The sequence below is a fragment of the Diplotaxodon limnothrissa genome, linkage group LG6 (genome assembly GCF_057381915.1).
Source record: "Diplotaxodon limnothrissa isolate DT_005_m linkage group LG6, D_limnothrissa_male_GT1.1, whole genome shotgun sequence".
NCBI lineage: Eukaryota > Metazoa > Chordata > Actinopteri > Cichliformes > Cichlidae > Diplotaxodon > Diplotaxodon limnothrissa.
In genome coordinates this window covers 37,255,586-37,276,190 of record NC_140601.1, presented here as the reverse complement: position 1 = coordinate 37,276,190, position 20,605 = coordinate 37,255,586, and the positions used below count along the sequence as shown (strand labels likewise).

At 38.3% G+C, this 20,605-nt stretch overlaps 1 pseudogene; it reads left to right on the top strand.

The window, feature by feature from the left end:
- The first annotated feature begins 8,461 nt into the window (after positions 1 to 8,461).
- Positions 8,462 to 9,554, top strand: LOC146631152 (uncharacterized; annotated as a pseudogene).
- Positions 9,555 to 20,605: the final 11,051 nt, after the last annotated feature.

Below are 20,605 nucleotides of genomic sequence, written 5' to 3'. Positions count from 1 at the left end.
GGACCTGATTCATTTCCATTGCCGCCGTTGCTGTCCGCAATATGAATAATAATAATATGAATATGAATATGAATCACTACCCCAAGACTCACCTATTCTCAGTTGCATTTGAATAAAGCACCAAATCCACACTCTTAAGCTTAAATTTCAAAACTTATATTTTAACTACTGATTTTATCTACTATTTTTTTAATCAATCTTGTCTGTGTGTGTATAATATGTTAAATGTGGCTTTGTTCTACAGAGTGTTTTTCAATCCAACTTTTGCAGTTAAAACACATCAACATCACAGTACAGTTATGAAAATTTAAGTATCCTGTCTCAGTAACCAAGCCAGTGCAACCTGTTACAAAAGCAGAGTTCACCTGTTGCTATGGTTACAAAGACTATGAGATAGGCAGTACACTGAGAAATAAATTTCCTCTCAGCCAGCATGCATTCTCTTTTTTATGACAAGTACACATCTCTGCTTCAGACCATGATGTAAAGTCGATCCAAGGTGTAGGAGGATGTGAGGGAAAGTGATGTGAGGTAGCATTGAAGGGCAGGTTAGTCCACCTGAACCAGTACAATATGGTCCAAGCTACATTAAAGAGATACTCATGTTCAAAGGTCCATGTTGTTTGCTGTCCTATTATGCCTATTCACTCAAAAAGTTTGCTTCATCCATAATCCGTCACTTTTTCTGTCCTTCGGCTTGCAGTAGAGGAGGTGCTTGTAATGTCCTATTGCTGAGGTTATTGATGTCACCTGGATTTTATCCTCTTCACATCTTGACTGAATTTCTCTTTTGTTGTCTGTCTATCTCAGTACCTCACTCATTGTACAGCTGGGCCAACAGTTTCCCCTTCCAAGCGGTATGGTGTTCATGCTTATCTTTAAGTGTGTCTCTCCCTCTGTTTTGACACCTGCATGCTGTCAAGGACAGGCAAACACTATATAGGCATTGGCAGGTAGTGCCAAGACACAAAACAGGCTTTGATGCTGTATCAGGTAGACTTCAAAATGTTTGGCCTACCTTGTACATCAAAGCCCTTTGGAGTTTAAGAAGTTGCAAGAAATAGTCGGAGTACTTCAGATGGCCCAAGTTGGGTTCTCACTGATGTTGTAAAAAATATGTTGCTTACCTCCTGTATTCCAGACTAGTGAATAAAGCTTATTGTATTACCTGATGCTCTGGGCAAGTTTCAAATGTAACACATTCATGAATACCCTTTTTTTTTTTTTTAAATCGTACCCATTTCTTTTGCCCCTGTTCATTCCAGTTTCCTACACACCTTCTTATGTCTACATTGGTCATTGATAGGCTTTAACAAATACAATGTTCAGAATCAGAATCAGAATACTTTATTCATCCCGAGGGAAATTAGGGGTTACAGCAGGCAGCACGCTAATGGCGCATGCGCACTCACAAAGGAACCTTCTGACCAACTTTACACAAGCATCTGCTGGTTTCATTAGGGTACCTGACACAGGAATTTCTTTTGGCAAGAGATTAAGATGAATGATTATGGATTTCTATGGTCACAGTGTGAATGAAATTCACCCTGTGATGTATTGTTAGAATATCTTTCGTGATACATGTTGGTAGCAGGGTGTGGTTATTAAAAATGAGGTAGGAGGTTCAAAGTATTATACAGCTATCACCCTGCTTATTGGCAGGGGGCAGGGAATGGCAGGGAATTAGAAAGGAGGTTCAGAGCAAATATTAAACCTTTTAGGACAGTTTGTGGGACAGTTGAATCCTTTTTCAAAAATACAATCGTATGTATTTTTTTTTGTTTGTTTTTTTTATCTTTGATGACCATATTTAAATGTGCATCATGGAGGGAATGTCTGGAATGTCTGAACAGGGAGTGAATAACTGACAGATGAATAAACATTTTTGCAAAACTTTTGTCAAAAATTGAAAGCAGGAGTTTTATCAACCTGGGATAACGACATATTTATTTATTTTATTTAGTAACATCAACCGTTAATTCAATCACAAGAAGCTTTGTATCTTTTAGATAACAAGTTTTTGTAGTCATCTAAAGTGTCATTGTCCCCATGTCTCGCCTGCTGGCTCTGTGTTAGGAAATATGTTTTCTTTTGTTTTATGCTCTCTCTCTTTCACTCTCTCTCCTCTGCCTCCATTGTGCCTGGGTGGACTCATCACGGGCTCCTAACTCTGGCCCACGCACCTGTTTCTAATCATCACACCTGCCGCTGATCTCCTGTAATCCTGAGCAATTTCTGATCTGAATCTGTGTATCTATCTTAGTCTGTCTAAGAACCGAGTTCTTTGTGTAAATAGATCTTCCTGGACCTGTCCCTGTAAACCCAAGTGACCTGAAAGGGGTTGAGTGGTAAAGTGTGTTTAAGCGCGAGTGCCTGAAGTGGAATGACGAAGAGTGTGGAGTGTGGCAGGACCTCTCCCTTTCCCACGGACCCCGGAGCCATGGAGCCTTGGACACCCCATCCTCCCACCCTTTGCACATTGTACGTATTCATACTTAGTGTTTCAATGTAAATAAAATCACTTCTTCTTTGCAAAGGATTCCTGGTCTGCGCCTGATTCCATTTCAGAAACCTGAGATAAAGGATACAAAAACTCAACATATCATGCTTGTACTAGAATAAATTATATATATTTTGTTTAGTGACCCCAAGAAATCTAAAGCAGTCTTTTTTAAATGAGCTCATTAATGAAGGACACCATTGTTTATATGCCAGATGGCAAGGCCACCGTTGCTTTATATTTTTTTGTCTTTACTTAATCTTTTTTTTTTAATCTTCACTACATTTTAAAGTAAGATGATCTGACTATACAAATATTTTTGTTATTTAAACTTCAGTATTACATATCTTACTGCAAACGAGCACAGGTTTACAGCACCTCTGTTGAAAAACTTCAGAAAATTTGCAGCAGGTTTTCCAGACATGGCTTAGGCCTGGTCAAGTCAGTGAAGGCTGGCAGTGAAAAAAGTGTATGGTTTAAGATTAGGCTTACCAGGTCTGGGAGACTAAACCTTAATATAGTAATAAAGTTAATGTAGTCTTTAATGCAATCCTTAGTCATTCCATTGCACATGTAAACATTGCCTGAAGTATTTCAGAGTCAAGTGCATAACTCAACATGCGTCAGGCCCATTTCTTTTTTTTTCCATTACATTTTTTATAGTCCACCCATTAAGTGATTTATTAACATTTCACTACATAAAGTGAAGTAAATGTTTTGTTTCTACGAGTCAAACCCTTAACCCTGAACTTAAATAGATACATTGAGGTATGATGGGCAAAACATGTTGTTTCTATATATAAAAAACACAGTACATAAGCTTTTTATTGAATGGGGATATAAAATTTGATGACATAGCCACTGAATAATGCACTGTAGCAAACACACACACATACTGACTCAAAAGAATTGTTGTCATCAAAATGCTACATACACACAAAAACACTGCATCTCAGGAGAAATGTTTATTTTCAGAAGCTGTCTCTTTCGGTTCCTCTCGCTCTCCTTCAAAGATCCTTGCCTCACCCAAGCTGAGTGAGTTTCTGCCATGCCACCATGGAGAGTGTGAAAGTTAAAAGACAGTGTTTATTGTTTCTAAAGGAATATGAGAATACACAGACATTTCCTGCCACTGCTGTCTTTTTGAAGTGCAATCTCTGTTTATCTTTCTGCAGGGTTTTGGTTTACGTTTGAGAATACTCAAATAGGAATGCTATTACATTTTGTATGAAATAAACATCAAATATGATATGCTGTGCTGTCATCATAATTGCACCGCGAAAGAACCTTTATCTTTTTCAAAGCTCCTATTTCTGTAAAAAAAAAAAAAAAGGACCAGATTCATATTAACAGCAATAAACAGGTTTTACGTAGGTACACAAGTAACAACAATTGTTTCACCGATCAAAACAATATTGCTACGACAAATAATGAAAAATATTTTTAACAAACTTACAGTGTTCCCACTGCAAGGCACAAACTGTCACTCTAAAATTTTTATTCCAAAATGAGACATCTTATATAACACAGGCTCTCAAAGATTGCTTCGCACTGCCATTTTTAATGATTATTTTCTGATGTTATTTACCAGAAGTTCTTAATTGACATAATTGTTTTTTGGGGTTTTTTTTACCAACTAGGTTCTTAGAGCTTTATAGATACTTAACCTATAGATTGTCTTGAATTAAGCACCTAAGGCCTCAAATTACAGAGGCCACTTAGCCACTCTAAGAGTTGGCAAGTGGTTCCTGGAGGTTGTGGGTGTCTCCAGGTAAAATCAGTCACAAAGAGGATGCTGCACCAAAACCTTCCTTGTGCTTGCTTTGGTCACTAGAAGATTGCCACAGTTTTTCATAGATTGTATGAACATTTAAAATATTTGAAAGTAAAACATGCTTGCCACTGCAACACATTTCAAAAGACTCTTTTACGCTTTGATTTTGAAGGCAAGACTTTACAGGTTTCACAACTGGTTTGCGAGTCATTTACAAGTACTTTTTCCATTTAAGCAACTGCTGACAGCAGCAACCCACAAGTGACTGAACCAGTTGCAGGGAGGTTTTCAGTGGAACCCTTGTGACCAATTTCAAGCTTGCTACTGCACCCTAACCAATCACAGAATGCATGTCCTTGCATTTGGTGATTACCAGTGTGTCACAGACCAGCATCTAGGCCTGAGCGTATGGGGCTTTAGCAATCAATTTCAGAGCGACTGCCAGCAACCCCCAATAACCACTTGCAATTGGTCAGGGAATACACATTGTTCTCCACATGACCAGTGGCTGCTAGATGTTTGCAGATAGGTCTCTAGGCCTGTTGTTTTTGTTTTGCCTTTTTTAATCTCACCACACATAGTATAATATGACTCATGGATCAGTAGTAATCAGTAGTCTCTACAGATAGAGAAATGTGAAGTTGCAGCTCAGGTGAAGATAACCCAAAAACTAAAAAAAACAAACTAAAAAGAATATCTGGGCCAAGAACAAGGGCAGGAAAAACGATTACTTTCACTTTAGCTATTCCATCTAAAGTGATAAATTTAAGCTGTGAACAGAACCAGTGTGAACTTTCTTCTACCTGTCTCCTCACTAGCTTCCGTGGTGTATTAACAGTGTACAAAAAACAAGATGCATCAGGGATAACTTGCTTTGACATGAATGAAACATGTATGAAAGAAATTGCAAGCAAACAGCATAATCGGTAAGGTTGAGGTAATGCTAAATGAAACTGTTTATTTGGGGCTTTCACACTTGTTTTGTCCAAGAAATCCAAAATGTCCACAGCATGAGGGCAGAGCAAAAATGTTACAAATGCTGTCACCCATAACAAGAACTGTAGAAAAAGGTGAAGAAAAAAATGGCTTGGTCTGAAAGTGATGATAGAAAAAAGATTGCAGCACACAAACTAGACATCGGTGCACCAGGAGGGGGGGCAGAGTGGCACTTTAGTGTCATCTAAAGGTGACAGAATATAAACATTGGTCACTGGTGAAAAATCCATGAAAGGCATCCATCTTTAAGGATTGAACCACTGGAAAAAAAGGGAGAAATTCAGTGCTATTTCTTGCTGCAACAAAAACTAGAGACCATCTTTTGATGGGATCACACTAGGCACTTTGTCAATGAGTTGTCGGACCAGAGTCATTGCCAAACTGGGCCTACATTTTGATGTCAGCTAGATGTTTGTAAAGTTTCATGACTGTATATTGCAATGAAACTGGTGAGAGTAAACCAAAAGAACCACAGCAAAAGCACACTCAAATCAATTTATCAGCTCTAAACATGATTACGGTAGCAATACGAGGAGCCGAAGAATGGAAAGGCAGAGATATCTAACAGCGGTGGCAGGGGACTTCTTACTAAATAGTTTAACACAATCTTGGAAAGCGAGAGGATGCCTGTGGAGTGTAGAAGAACCATACTGGTACCAATCTTAAAGAATAAGGGTAATGTGCAGAGCTGCAGTAACTACAGAAGAATAAAGTTGATCAGCCACAGCATGAAGTTATGGGAAAGAGTCATGGAAGCTAGATAAGAAGAGTGGTGAATATCAGTAAATAGGAGAAAGGTTTAGGAGAAATATATTTGGTTTGACAGAATGTGTTGCATCATGCCACTGTGGCCTTAGAGAAAGCATTCATCTGGGTGTGTCTAATGGAGGAAGTAGGATACTCCATATTTATTCAGTTTTATTTATGTAGCAATTCACAACAATAATTAAGGCTTTTTGTATTTTAGGATAATGCTGTATACATGTATACATATGACAGGGAAAATACAGGGAAATAACATCTTACAAGTTAACATTCATCAATCTCAGTTGCTGACCATAAACCTGACAAAATGGACAATGGCCAAATCGAGGAAGTGTTCAGAAAGCTCTGTTCAGAAAGTCTGAGCCAATATAATGCAAATTTAAAAACTAAATTTGGGAGGAATGAAACATGATAAAGCTGCAACTTCTTCATCAAATGCAGGAGTGACTGATTCTAGAACAAGGCCAAATGTTACATGTTATTTCCACAGTGCATTAGAACGATTTGAAGTATTAAGGTATTCTATGTCTTTGTTAAACACATTGGCACAAAAACACACACTTCTGGGTGGCAACTTTTCCTATCCCCCCATGTCTTGTCTTTTCCCTTCACCTCAACTAGTTGCACCAGATAACTGCCTGATTCTGCCAGAGGTTTCTTCCTGTCAAAAGGGAGTTTTTCTTCCCACTTTCACTAAGTGATTACTAACAGGTATTTGTTTCATTTTTTCGGTTTTCTCCCTGTTATTATAGGCTCTCTTTATATAGTACAAAGCACCATGAGGGGAATGTGTTTTTGTGATTTAGCACTATATAAATAAAATTGAAGCGAAATGAATTAAATTTGCACATCAGGAATGGAGTCACTGTGTTTACTTCACTATAGATAATAATATTTCCTATTAATGTATTAATGTAATCTTGTAAGTTCCTAAATACATAATGTCTTATGGTAATTCACTGTCTGTTAAAAATGACATTGGCTTGTGGTCAGGGGTTACAGTAGGCTGGGGCATTCTGGGACCTTTAATTAGTAATTAAGTAATAATTAATTGTAATAGGCAGTTTAAAACAAAATAATATCAAAGCAATAATTTTCCATGTGCTGCAGCCTGATAATGTTTCCAGGTAATGCCAGGGAGATACTCACTAAACAAGTCCTGGCTCATGAGCTAGTGAATGACATCCACTAATTGAAAGGTTCATGGTTCAATCCCTAGCTGCTCCAGTCTGCATGCCAAGGTATCCTTGGGCCAGATACCGAACCCCAACTTGCTCCTGATGTGTTCATTGAAGTGTGAGATAGAAACCTCTCAGACTTAGAAGAAAGTGTCTGTATGGATGAGATGGATGGGGGAATTATATATGTTGTATAAATACAAAATAAATAAATACAAGGATAGAAAAGCACAATGTAGGAGCTATTTACCAGTGTCAGTCCACAGTCTGTTTCAGCACATCCTTCTTTCTTTGTTTATAATTTGTAGTTTGCATAAACACTCTCAAACCTTTGTTTTTATCAAGTTTAATTTAATGAAAGCTTTTTTTTTCAAGTTAAGTGCTCAGCATGCTCATAAATGTGTTATTCGTTATTCTTAGTTCGTTAGAAAAAAAGAACAAATAATAACTAAGTTAAAATACCACGTTGGAGATTCTGAAGCCCAGTTTAGCTCAAGAACATAACCATTCAGACTCTTGTATAACATAAAGAAGTACCAACAGCTGCTACCTGCTGACCTCTGTTTACCTGGCAAGCCAGTATCACCTTTCTGTGCCCTGTTTGAACCTGTTCCATTGCCTTGTAAATTGCTACACTGATGTATTTAATGTAAATAAAATTTTTGGGCTAAAGTTCAAGTCAAGTTTTGTGGGCTGAAGATAAGCAGTGATCACGGAAGCCTTTCATAATGTATCCTTTTGATCAGAGTTGATGTGGTTGGTACTCTGCAGGTAATCTGAACATAATAATCTGAAACAATTTTAATTACTTTGAATTAGTCTGTAACTTCACTTTCTTTTGAACTTTGCATTTTATTTTATTCACAGTTAACCTGTTTCAAGCCCATGCGTTCTATGTATCATAACCTACAATTCCATTTGCTGTTCCAGACTCAAGCATATAATCAGCCAGTCAATCAATTATGACCTTGGCAACATCTGGTAACACCTCCTTTAATGCATTCTTGTTCTTTTTATATATTGACCCTTGTAAATAAATTGATCCATGTATCCACTGGGCCACTGGGCCCAGGATCCTCCAGCAGCCACCAGGCCCAGGCTCTTCCAGCAGCCACCAGGCCCAGGCTCTTCCAGCAGCCACTAGGCCCAGGATCCTACTGCTCCACCAGGCCCAGGCTCTTCCAGCAGCCACCAGGCCCAGGATCCTCCTGCTCCACCAGGCCCAGGCTCTTCCAGCAGCCACCAGGCCCAGGATCCTCCAGCAGCCACCAGGCCCAGGCTCTTCCAGCAGCCACTAGGCCCAGGATCCTACTGCTCCACCAGGCCCAGGATCCTCCAGCAGCCACTGGGCCCAGGATCCTCTAGCAAGGCACCACCAAGTAAATCAACAGTGACAAGACGGTGAACGGAGCGAGCAAGACAACAAGCAATGGGGCCTAAGAGAACACCGAACGCCGATGAAATTGAGGACATCAAAAAGTCATTGGACTTTCTAACTGAGGAAACATCGGCTATCAAGCTACAACAGAAATATATCCTAGACTTAGTCGAGGAAATAAGGTCGCTACGTAACCAGAATGCAGAGAAGGAGAAACGAATCGTCTATCTGGAGAGCAGGGTCGCGGACCTGGAGCAATATACCAGAATGAACGACGTGATCATCACAGGGCTGTACATAAAACCCCGGTCATATGCTCGGGCTGTGACTGCTGGCAGTAAAGAGGAGCAAGGAGATCTGGATGGGAGCTCTGCGGAGCAACAAGTAGCTGGTTTCTTGCAGTCGAAAGGGATCGACCTGGACTGTAATAACATCGAGGCATGCCACCCCTTGCCCAGGAGAAATGCTAGTGATAAACCAGCTATCATCATAAGATTTGTAAACAGGAAACACAAGAATGCACTGCTGAAGCAGGGGAGGAAACTAAAAGGATCGAACGTCTACATGAATGACCATCTAACCAAATCCAATGCTGACATAGCGAAGAAAGCACGATACCTAAAGAAACTGGGTAAAATTCAGAACACCTAGACTGCAAACTGTAAAATATTTATAAAGCTCAACGGTACACCGGAGGAAGCCAAGGTGCTGGTCATCAAATGCATCCAGGATCTGGAAAAATATTAACAGGTCACTTGACTACAAAGGCAAGGAGCGGGACAAACAATCTACAGTCATCAAAGCAGGTAATAGAAGACAACAACGGAAGCTAAAGCGTAACGTATTCAAGGATGAAACAATCAATTAATTCATTATCTGGGAATTATACATTGCTACCACAAAGGATTGCTAATCAGGAGATAAATTCACCAGTAAACACGGAATACAAAACACACTTCACAGAGCAGGACATTGATCCAGAACTGAACTTTTTTAACATCAAAAATACCTGCTACTATCATACTGAAGAACAATTCAACAAAACTGTCAAGGTCGACGGCAAAATATCTATAATCCACTTTAATAGTAGAAGTTTATATGCAAATTTTCACAAAATAAGGGAATATTTAAGCAAATTTACACATCCATTCAGTGTGATTGCAGTATCTGAAACATGGATTAATAAACAGAAAGGAGAGGACTTTGTAATAGATGGATATGAATTAAATCTTACAAATAGAAAGAATAAGAATGGCGGTGGTGTGGCCTTGTTTGTGGATAAAAATTTAAAATACAAGATGGTAGAAAAAATGACGGTGGCGGTAGATAATATATTAGAGTGTGTAACAATAGAAATTAGTATGGGAAAAGAGAAAAATGTCATTGTAAGCTGTATATATAGAACACCAGGTTCTAATATTGAAATTTTTAAGGAGTGGGTAGATAAAACATTCATTAGGACAAATCAAAAAGTCATGTTCATTTGTGGGGATTTTAACATAGATCTACTAAATCCAAACAAGCAGAGAGCGACAGAGGAATTTATTAATACAATGTATAGCTTGGGACTTTTTCCAGTGATCACTAAGCCCAGCAGGATTACAGCACAGTCGGCAACCCTAATAGACAATATATTTACTAATGAAATAGAAAATAGAACCATAAGTGGTCTCCTAATTAATGACATCAGTGATCATCTACCTGTTTTTATAGTGTATAACAGCAATTACAGGAAGGTTAAACAGCAAAACACAATAAAATACAAACGAGTGAGAACAGAAGAGTCAATAAACGCATTCAAAAGTGATTTACTCAAGCAAGAATGGGAGATGCTGTATAAGGAAAAAAATATTGATAAAGCTTATGAGATTTTTTTAGGAAAATTTAAACTGTTATATAATAGTCATTGCCCAGTAAAGAAATATAGTAAAAAACAAAAATATGCAGCGTGCCCATGGATTACAAAAGGATTGCAAAATGCATGTAAGAAGAAAAATACCTTATACAGAGAATTTATAATGAACAGAAGCACAGAAGCTGAAAATAAATACAAGAAATATAAAAATAAATTAACGAGTATTTTAAGGTCATGTAAAAAGGAATACTATGAAAAATTACTGATTATGAATAAAAATAATATTAAAGGGATCTGGAAAACATTAAATACCATCATCAAAAAGGGCTCGGGGCAGGCAGACTATCCTTCGTATTTCGCAAATAATGATAGAAATATTACTAATATGAGAGATGTGGTAAATGAGTTCAATAAATTCTTTGTAAGTGTTGGGCCAGACTTGGCTGAAACAATTCCTGATATAACAGATTCTGTAGAGAAAGAAACTAGACTCATTGACCGCAATCCTCATTCAATGTTCTTAACGGTGGTGGAAGAAATGGAAATCATTGATATTGTTGGGAAATCACAAACAAAAAACTCTACAGACTCTGACGACATTGATATGGAAATCGTTAAGAGAGTGATAGAGGGCATTTCCAAACCCTTAACACACATTTGCAATTTGTCCTTACAAACTGGTGCATTCCCAAAACAAATGAAAACAGCTAAAGTAACACCACTGTTTAAAAATGGTGACAGACACCAATTCACAAATTATAGGCCTGTCTCTCTACTTTCTCAATTTTCAAAAATACTGGAAAAAGTCTTTAGTAATAGACTTGACAAATTTATAGATAAACACAAAATAATAACGGATAGTCAGTATGGTTTCAGATCAAATAGATCAACATCATTGGCATTAATGGAACTGATCGAAAATATCACCAACAATATAGATAAAAGACAATGTATAGTTAGTGTATTCATTGACCTAAAAAAAGCTTTTGACACAATTAATCATGACATATTACTTGATAAACTGGAGTACTACGGCATTAGAGGAGTGGTGTTAGAATGGGTAAAGAGTTATTTGAGAGACAGGCAGCAATTTGTGAAAATTGGGGAATATCAATCAGAGTGTATGGACATTGTTTGTGGAGTTCCGCAGGGGTCAGTATTGGGACCAAAGCTGTTTATCCTCTATATCAATGATATATGCAGAACATCAGATATACTACAGTTTATTCTATTTGCAGATGATACAAATATTTTTTGTGCTGGAGAGAACTTACATCAGCTTTTGGAAATTGTCACACAAGAAATGATTAAACTGAAAACATGGTTTGATAGAAATAAGCTATCATTAAATTTGGAAAAAACTACATTTATGTTATTCGGAAATTGTAAAAAAGATGCAGGAGCAAAATTATTAGTAAACAATGTTGAAATAGAGCAAGTTTCGGATACAAAATTTCTGGGTGTGATAATAGATAACAAAATCTGCTGGAAACCTCACATAAAGCATATACAAGCCAAACTGTCAAGAAGCATCTCCGTACTAAGTAAAGTTAAATATTTTTTGCCTTCCAAATCACTCCGGGTACTTTATTGTTCACTTATATTGCCATATTTGGAATACTGTGTGGAAATTTGGGGAAACACATATAAAACTGCACTTCAACCAATATGTAAAATTCAAAAAAAAGCAATCAGGATGATTAATAAAGCAGGATTTAGAGACCATACTAACATCATGTTTTTGAAATTAAAAATACTGAAGTTTATGGATCTTATAAAATATAAAACTGCAAAAATTATGTACAAGGCCAGATACAATACGTTACCAGGAAATATACAGAGGATGTTCTATGACAGAGAAGGAGACTATGAATTGAGGGGGAAATTGAATCTAAGGATTCTTAAAGCACGGTCAAAGGTTAAAACCTTTTGTGTCACTATTTATGGGGTAAAACTGTGGAATAGTTTTACTATAGATCTACAGCAATGCTCAGGAATTAGTAAGTTCATGAAAAAACTTCGAAAACTGATTTTGGAAGAATATGATACCGATAAAGATGATCACCCATTGTATGTATAAAAATATCAAATTATATCCAAATTATATCAGTCACGGTAGCCAAGTTTATATAGGTTCTCCTCGTGTATCGTGTGGAGTATGTGATGATGGGAATTAGGTGAATTATGTGGGATCAATAAGATGTTGAGCAGGGGTAGGAATTAATAAGTATGTTCATACTTCTTCCTACTCCTTTTCAGACCAAACATTGTTACATTATGTCAGACGATTTTGTTTTATTTCATTATATATTTTTTGTTTATCTGAACACATACGTGTGTGTGTGTATATCTACATATATATTCGTATCTGTAAATGAAAATATATGTAGTGTGTATATATTGTTTTTTGTTTTATATGTCTGAAACAAATAAAGATACAATACAATACAATACAATACAATCCACTGGCCAAGAAACCCTAACCTGATATATACACAAAGCTCCAACAATCAGACAGTCCATTTTGAGCAACCACTTACCAAGAGTGGGGAGGAAGAACTCTATCTTATCAGGAAGAGAGCTCCAGAAGAACCAGTGTCAAAGAAGGGCAGCCATCTTCTGTAACCAGTTGGGGCATGACGGGAAAAGACAAAAAGAGGAGCATAGAGAGGCTGGAAACCATTAAGATAAACTCTATGAGAGAAAGTAGGCAAAATAAGGGAGCAGTCAGTCTATCACTGGCAGCATAACGGAGATATGTTTAAGGGTCACCTTTATCAAAATGTAACTGTCTTTTAGGATCAGCCAATCAGACTTCATAGGTGGAAAGCTAAATCAAGCATTACAGATCTGAATCCACACTTTCATAAGTGGATTTAGCAAATATATCCAAACACTTTTAAAGATAACTTTGTTAGGTTTGAAGAAACATGATAAACTTTTCCCATTCAGCACTGGTCTTTGTTAGTTGAAAGGCTTTGTATTATTTGATTGTGTTGTATCTCAAAGCTTTAATTATTTTGTTTGTATATCACATCACTTCTTAAGTATATGTGTGTGCACCTGTGTCAGGGGGTGTGCAAACCTAAATTATCTCCAGACAACAGTGCATATATCACAGGTTAATTGAGCTAGAACTCTGTAATGTGTTTGTGTGTTATTGTTGTGGGCTTGGGTATTATGCTAGTTTATCTCTGTGCCTTTGCATAATTGCTTTGTATGAATTTGATGCAGGAATAGATAGAATATCTAAGGCTGACTCATCTGTAATCATTTGCTGTGAACCGGCCACAGTAAAATAAAATGGATTGTAAATGATGGTGGAGCAGTATGTTACAAATGCTTGTTTAAAAAAGAAAAACGAGGCAACTTGCTGCAAGACACTTTGTATGTTTGGTTTCAGTCCATACAGCAGGCTAAACATACTTCAAGCCAAATGTGATGAAGCTGTTAACTAAAACAATGATAAGCAGTGATAACAGACTCTCTCAGCCACCAGGCTTTGTAAGTCTTTGATGTTGCCAAACTGCAGCCACACTTTGCAATCAGGGAGTGACACCGTAAATGAGCTACTATCTTTACTCAAAAAACACACAAATATAGCTGCACACTCAGATACAGAGAGACACACATACAGTTCACATGCACCAACAGTTACGCTTGACACAAGCATACACACTTACATACGCATTCTCAGTCTCTTGGATGGTAGTCATCTACATTATTGTGAGACAAAACGGAGAGAGTCGGAGGGAATAAGAGCTTGTACATCAAAGCCAGCTCGGTTGATAGTGATCGTAGCCTGTGGCTGGAGATGGAGATGTGCAACGCAAGTCATCACTCTCAGCAGGATTGCATGACATTGCTGTCTGTGTGTATATGCGTGTGTGAAATTTGACATCCACCAAGTCATTCATCCATTCATCCAGTTCACCATCATATGTCTCAAGAAAGACTGTGTCCATGTTTGCTGTGTGTGTGTGTGTGTGTGTGTGTGTGTGTGTGTGTGTGTGTGTGTGTGTGTGTGTGTGTGTGTGTGTGTGTGTGTGTGTGTGTGAGAAAGTGCGGGGGTACATGCGTGCATTATTTTTCCTATGATTTCCCATGGTGAGCGGGCCTGGGGCAGATGTGATGCACCAGCTGTTATCTTTTATTTCTTCTTCCTCCTTTGCAGCCCATTGCAACAAATATTAATGCACATGAATTCATACAGGATACAAGCTTCAGAGGTTACAAAGTCTTCTCCAAAAACTGTATCTTTCACATCTTCAGTGACAGTTCATTTCTACTTGCACAACACTGGATTGTGTCTGCAACTTGTGACCAACCTGTATGGATGTCAATGTCTGAAGTAACATGACTTTTAAGCCTTTGTTGCTGATTCCTGTTATCCCTATCAAGAGTAAATTTGGATATTTGATTACATTTTTAACCAGCTCCATTTTTTATCAATGAAATAATTCTGAGACAATATTTTAAACCAATTGAATTGTCTACAGTCATACTACCCACTCTCAGAGGTGATATGCATACTCTTGCTTTGAGAATTGAATAATGCGATATTCCCTAAAGGCATTATTTCAAGCAGGCCATGAAGTCAAGCCTTGCTGCAGTCCTGGCCGATGATGGCTTAGCCGATATGCTGCTATGCATCCAGTTGACAGTTTTCATAAAGGGTATGCTATTTACATTGGTTTAGCCTGTCTACAGTGGAGAGCATATTGAAACCCAACTGCACCTGAGCTCTTCTGTTCATGCTGCGTCTCACTTAGTCAATACCTGCTCTGTTTTGATGCATTCTCAATCATCCAGGAAAGTAAATCTCCAAAAGTTGATTCTGTTCATCTGGACGTAGCGTTTTATGGGAGAAACGTTTCGTCACTCATCCAAGTGACTTCTTCATTCTCAGCTGACTGCAGGTTTCCCCAAATCTTATAAAGATTTGGGGAATCTTATAAAGATTTGGGGAAACCACAACAACAATATTGCAGAAGTGGAAGCAGAGCAATTACGGACGAAAGTTTTGGCCTATCTCAGCAATGCAAAGCCCCCAGCATCCAACATCACCATGGAGGAGAGGAAGGCACTCACATCACTTAGTGATGACAACAACATTATCATCCCTCCGGCAGACAAGGGTAGGTGCACAGTATTGCTAAACCAGAAAGACTATCATGAGAAAATTTTGTCACTACTCAGTGATGAAAATACTTATGAGCCCCTGAAACGAGACCCAGGAAGTGGTTACAGGAAGAGGGTGATAGACTGTCTGAAGCAGTTAGAACAAGACAAGGGTATTGACCGGACCTCATACCACAGGCTATACCCAAGGGAGTCTACACCAAGTCTGTATGGTTTACCGAAAATACATCCCAGTCACGGAAGCGTTGGAGGTAGTCCGTAAGAGATTACAGGATGACACCAACCTCAGCAACAGAACCACTCTCAGCATCGACCAAGTGTGTTTTCCTTTGGAACTGTGTCTTCATTCCACCTACTTCACATACAAGGGTCAGTTCTACAGGCAGAAACATGGGTGTGCCATGGGCTCCCCAGTTTCACCCATCATGGGCAATTTGTAGATGGAAGAAGTGGGAAAGAGGGCTTTGCTATCCTACCCTGGAACACCACCAAGTCATTGGTTCAGATATATGGATGACACCTGGGTGAAAATCAAATCTCAGAATGTACTACATTTCACAGATCACATTAACTCGGTGGTCCGACACATCAAATTCACCAGGGGGGATATGAAAAGTGGCAGGTTAGCCTTCTTAGACTGTGAGATTTCCATCAGTAATGTGGGACATCTAAAAGCTGACGTGTATCGTAAACCTACACATACAGATCAGTATTTAAGGTTTGACTCTCATCATCCACTGGAGCACAAACGGGGTGTCATCAGGACGCTACAGCACAGAGCAAACACCATCCCCACTGACACAGCGGCCAGGGAGGCAGAAGAACAGCACATCAAGAAGGCCCTGAGTAAATGTGGTTATCCCAGCTGGACTTTTGTCAAAGCTGGAAAGGCACCTAAGGAAAGCTCCAGCCGATCCAGGAGAGAAGGACAACCGCTGCCCAAGCGGAAACCTTTAGTGATCCCATATGTGTCAGGAGTATCGGAGCAGTTGAGAAGCATTTTTTCTAAACACCGGGTCTCTGTTGCTTTTAAACCCTGTTAGAGATTTTCTGCATTATACATTATAACCAAATCTCTATAATACAATATAATCAAGTGTGCCTTATATTCTAACCAAGTATGCCTTATATTTTGTGTGTTCATATATTTTCACATAAACAAGCCTATTGTTGAAGAATCACCTAACCAAGTCTATTGTTAAAGGAAAACTGATGCATTCCTTACCTCAGTGTCTGAGATGTTTGACAGCATGATATAATGATGCATTCTTTTCCTTCAGTGTCTGTGATGTCAGATAAAGCATGATATACTTCTGTATTCTTATCCCAGTGTGTGAAAGATCAGATAAGCTGATTTAATGTTTAACCTCTTCCCTGACAGTTAAAAGAGGAAGTACTATGTAACCCATTTTTGCCTTATAAATAAAGCAAGCGAGCCTGTGCTCGGTGTGTTTTGTCTTCTCAGAGACATTCACCCGTGCGCACGTTTTCTAATTACACTCTGAGTCGGTCTGCAGTTGTCTCATTTCTCTTACTTGTGTTTGAACAAATGTCTACCCTTGACAAACCCCAAAACACGCTGCACCAAAAATTGGTCCACCCCAAGGATCGGGTCCCCCGACACAAACAGAGTAACATAGTGTACGCTGTTAAGTGCCAATTCAATTCAATTCAATTTTATTTATATAGCGCCAAATCACAACATAAGTCGCCTCAAGGCGCTTCATAGATACAGAGAAAGGAGGAGGATTGCCAGGATTTATACATAGGGGAAACCAAACAACCTCTGGCGAAGCGGATGGCACAACACAGAAGAGCTACCTCGTCAGGCCAGGACTCTGCAGTCTATTTACACCTACAGGCCAGTGGACACTCTTTGAGCGCAGAGTCAAGGAGCCCATTTACGTGAAAAGGGAAAGACCATCTCTGAATCGAGGAGGGTTCCTAAGGGTACATCTTTCGCCATCTTACAATGCTGTGATTGCAGCCATTCCCCAACTCTCTGTGAATGGTACTCATGGCCATTGATCAGTGGTCTTTGATCAGTGGGTTTTGGTCAGTGGTTGTTGATCAATGGTCATGAGAATTTGCATAATTAGAATTAAGGAACTGACCTCCCAGCCCATTGTTCCTTCAGTGGGCTGGTTTCAGTCATTATGTAAATTTACTGTTTATAAGATTTGGGGAAACCTGCAGTCAGCTGAGACTGAAGAAGTCACTTGGATGAGTGATGAAACGTTTCTCCCACAAAACGCTACGTCCAGATAAACAGAATCAACTTTTGGAGACCTGCTCTGTTTATACAGGGTACTTGCTGCCACTCACCAATTTTCAATGTATGTGCATGGCAGGACACGAACATCCCAGAACAGAGACATATCATGAAATATAATATACTATTTCAGTTTATTTATTTATTTTTCTAATTGTTTCATTTTTCAGGAATTATGTTATAAATCAATGCATACATGCATATTATATTTCACTTCTTAAAGGACACGAACAACCTTAATTAATTACAAGGTATAATTTGTGTAGCTAATCTATTTAAGAAATGTCACTATGTGATTACCTTTAAATTTAAAAAGTTTTATCCTTTTTTCATTGTACTTTCATTACATTTGTGGGTACAAATGAGAAACAAGAATGAAAGGTGTTTTTCTTCTTTTTTATAATGGCAAAGGAGGCTGAACGTGTTCCCATTATTGAGAACTGAGGTCATGTCAAAATTAGTTTCTCACAGCAAAAGTAAGCTAGGTCAGAATCACTTGTTAGTGCAGTACACCCCAAAAGCAATCTGTCAAAGTACTGAAGAGAAGAAATGTACATGTCAAAGTGGTATCAAAAGAATCATTTCTCCTCATGTATCCTGGCAATCATACCTCAAGATTACTTTCCGAGTGGCTGTGCAAAAGTTGTATGAAATAACTCATGAATCTGTCTGCGCAGATAACGATCTTCTTCTTCGTTCAGCTGCTCCCATTTGAGGTCAGCATAGCTGCATTATCCATTTGCATTGATTTCTTTCATGTGAATCTTTCTCTGTCACCCCAACTACCTGCTTGTCCGCTTTGATGGCATCTATACGCCTGGCCTTCCTCTGTTCCTCACACCCTGCCAACATCTTTCTTGTAATATACCCAGTATCTCTCTCTCACACATATCCAAACCAAAGCAACTCATTGTTGCCTGTCTTACTTTGTCCCTAAACAATCTAAAATCAGCTGTCACATACTCAGTCACTTCCAAAGCAAATCTCAACATCTTTAACTCAGTTTCCCCCACCTTGTGTATTTTTATCACCAACACAATCGCCACTAGTTGATGTAGTTGGGGTTAACATAGCTGGTCTTACCACCATGTTGTCAACCTTCATTTTTACTTTTGCTGGTACCCATCTGTCATAAATCACTCTTGACATTCCTGTTTATTCACACTCTGCCAGCAGTCTCTTTTTCACCACTCTCTGGCACCCCCACACACTCTATCCTGGCCCTAATATTATTTAGCATTGTCTACTTATCACATAAAATAGTAACTTGGTCTTGATAGTAATCACAGAAATAAAAACATTTTCGTCTTTATACTCTGTACCCACAGCATCAAATATTAAAGAAGAAGAAGAAGAAAAACAAAACAGCTGTTATTCACCTGTGAAGTTTCGAGACTCACCTTGCGATAAGAGAAAGATAAAGGTTTGGGCATAATAGGGAGTGGAGTATAGAGAATAGAGTGAAGTAAGAAAATGTTTTTGAAGGAGCCCATGGCTGTTGAGGAGGAGGAGGAGAAGTAGAAGAAAAAATGAAAGGAAAACTGTCCTCAAGGATACAGAAAAGAGAAAAGCATAGTTAGTTTTCAGAAATACTAATAACATTCTCCTTTGTGCTCTTAAATAACATCATGCTCTATCCCAAATAAAACTTGAGACTTGAATTGTCTTTCTATGTGCATATATGGTATGTTACGTTAATACATTTTTTTTGAACACTTTAACTGAAAAAAAGGGTAATTTTGAAAATAGCAAACAGCTTATTTAACAACTTCTGATGTGGGTTTATTAATCATATAGTGAACATGTTGATATGAAGGCTGTTATATCATGAGCCAGATCTACATGTGGAATAATGAGGTTAACACACGGGAAATGGAATTAGATAATACAGTCATAGCCAAAAGATCTGGAAATGGCACATACCTTTCCATGTTTTCCATGTGCTATGCCTCTTCAGTCTTTATTTGGATTTTTTTTACATGTTTCTATGACAATGGAAAACAATCCCAATAATTCCATATGTTTAAGCAGGTTTTTCTTTTTCAAATACATAAAATGTAGTTTTGGCAGTTGCTGCCTGTGCAAGACAATTATTGCTGACACGGGAGAAAGTATATGGAGTCCATGGTGTGGAGAACTAATATGAGCAAGTAAGGAATACAGAGCAGAGTACTGTAGCAGTGGATGAAGGATGCAGTCAGGTGAAGGCACAGGTGGATGTGTGATAAAATTTATTTAATTGTAAAATGACTTATTTAGTCAAATGAAAATGTTTTTCTTACTCTGTTGCAGTCAACTGTGGTTAGTTTTAAACTGTAGGTAATGACAAGCAAGCTCTTGTTTCTGCATATTTACTCCATCTAAGATTCATTTTTAACTGTTCTACAATGTTCTTCTTCTATAATAATTAAATTATTATTATTATGTGTGTTATTTAGCTTGTTTTAGTGGATTGCAAATTATATGTTATGTTTGTAATCTCCAATAAAATAGTTTAACCCTTTAGAGCCGGTCGGAGCGGGCACGCTCTGTTTTGCGTAACTATTTTTAAATCCCGGTAGCTCTGCAACCACGCAAGCTAGCGCAATCATTTTTTTTGCATATGAAACCAGAGGAGTTGTACTTACATCTTATGCCATCAGCTTGTCCTAGGTCACAGTTTCCTTCCACATATAGCTTTGCAAAAACTGCAAAAAGCACTTGCAGCAACAAAAACATAATATTCCAGAAACACGCTTTGCCGAT